We start from the raw sequence: 316 nt of genomic DNA, 5'->3' as shown, positions 1-316 counted from the left end.
CACGTGTTTGCGTGTTTGTGAAAGGAGAGGTGATATTTATGTTCCATTAATTTTGGGTTCTCCTTTGGACAACTGATTTATTTGAAAATCTCTTTTGAAATCTGAGCGTCTTTTAATATATTGCCAGAGGATAACGCGCCGTGGCCTTTAAAGGAAAGGATGTCCTCAGTTATCACTACAAACTCGGGCGTATTATTTAGTTATAAAGATCTATTTGAAGCCGTTATAACATTGTGTGTAAATTATTAGATAAAAGTGATGAACTAATGGTTTTCCTCTTTAAAAGGAAATCTCTTTTGTAATTGTATCACCATCG

This window comes from Penaeus monodon, chromosome 24, assembly GCF_015228065.2.
Source record: "Penaeus monodon isolate SGIC_2016 chromosome 24, NSTDA_Pmon_1, whole genome shotgun sequence".
Lineage (NCBI taxonomy): Eukaryota > Metazoa > Arthropoda > Malacostraca > Decapoda > Penaeidae > Penaeus > Penaeus monodon.
Note: the sequence above shows the minus strand (reverse complement) of the source record.